Raw genomic sequence first — 1748 nt, 5'->3', positions numbered from 1 at the left:
CCCCCCCCCCCTCCTTAGTCAGAGTCAGCTTTTCCTCTGAGTTTGTCCTGGCGACGCTGTGCCATAGTAGGATTCGCCGTGAATGCGTGCGATTGGCACGCGAGTCGATGCGTCGACTAGTCGGTTGGCTCTGGCGAGCCGACCAGGTTGTGTCTGGGACTGAGCTTGCTGGGCAGCAGGGCGGGTCCGCGCAATGAACGGCCGAGTGAAGGCGAGACCTGAGTCATTCCGCGCCCCGTCTGAGGATCTCAATCCTCCGCGTCCTCTTGGCCGATGTCAAAGATTGGCCTCGAGGTGGTTCATGTCGGAGGGAGTATCGTTGCCTATTCGGGTAAACCAAAGTTCGGATGTGTAAGCAATTGCGTGTCTCCCCCGGGAGGAGAATCCTGCGGTAGGAGCTGCCTCGTGGCCTCCGACGGCCTGGGGTCGGCGTGTACCCAGTCAGGTAGCTCCTGTCAAGGATTGTCAGGCCCGCGACCGGAGCGCCAGCCCTCTCGTCGCGGTTTTTGCCCCGCTAGCATCCACATGTGGCTTTCTGGTCCAGGCTTGCTTGAGCGTCCCGGTCTACCCGCCGAGTTGCTGTCTGTCGCGCTCGCCTCTTTGCTGGCGGTGGCGTTGGGTAATAGCGTCTCGTTCTGGAGAATTCGCCTGTCGATCTAATACCGGCGGATTTGGCTCTTCGTCTGACGTCGTGCTCGAGTCAGACTTCTCGCCTTGGGGACCCGCGCGATCTGCCGTGGCTCGCGGACCTTGCGTTCGTCTAGCGGGAGAATGGGCTGCAGCGAGGAGGGCGTCTCGGCACAGGCCTGCTGGCACCAAGGTCTGTTGTAGTATGCCCGTTTCGGTACAATTGGCTCTAGAGGTCTGGGGAGAGCCGCGCGGGCTTCCTCTGTGTATTCACAGTGGAGTCAGAAGTGCGCTCATGTTGGGTTGCATTGACCGCAAGGGCATTTTGCTTCGCGACCATAGCCAAAGTGTGCAGCGGCCGTGCCGACTCGCCTCAGCACAAGGTGCTGGCCGCTCGTGTGCTCCTACTTCTTTTCTATCGGCGTTGGCCGGTTTGTACTGTATGCGGACTGGACTGCCTTCAAAGGGTGGTACTTGTTGGACAGGAAGGCGAGCCTGCCTTTCTCCCTAAAAGCCTGTTCGATTAGTGATTCGGCCTTGGGCAGCGTCGCGTGTCGCCGCCTAGTGGCTGTTCAGAGGTGTCGTCTGCCGTGTCACGAGCGGCTTGCTCAATCCTACCATGGTTGCAACGGGTAACGGGGAATAAGAGTTCAAGCCTAAGTCCCCTGGAAAGGGGCATCATAGAGGGTGATAATCCCGTACATGGCTTGGAGCGCCCGAGGCTTTGTGATACGCTTTCTAAGAGTCGAGTTGTTTGGGAATGCAGCTCAAAATGGGTGGTAAATGCCATCTAAGGCTAAATATTGGGGAGAGACCGATAGCGAACAAGTACAGTGATGGAAAGATGAAAAGAACTTTGAAAAGAGAGTTAAACAGTACGTGAAATTGCCAAAAGGGAAGGGTAGGAGGTCAGAGATGCGGCCTGGGATTCAGCCTTGCTTTTGCTTGGTGTTTTTCCCAGATTGCAGGCCAACGTCGGTTTTGGGCACTGGAGAAGGGTAGGAGGAACGTGGCACCCCTCGGGGTGTGTTATAGCCTCCTACTGGATACAGCGACCGAGACCGAGGACAGCAGCGTACTCGCAAGAGCGGGCCTTCGGGCACCTTTACGCTTAGGGCGTT

This window comes from Moesziomyces antarcticus (assembly GCF_000747765.1).
Source record: "Moesziomyces antarcticus DNA, scaffold: scaffold_v10004, strain JCM 10317, whole genome shotgun sequence".
NCBI lineage: Eukaryota > Fungi > Basidiomycota > Ustilaginomycetes > Ustilaginales > Ustilaginaceae > Moesziomyces > Moesziomyces antarcticus.
Note: the sequence above shows the minus strand (reverse complement) of the source record.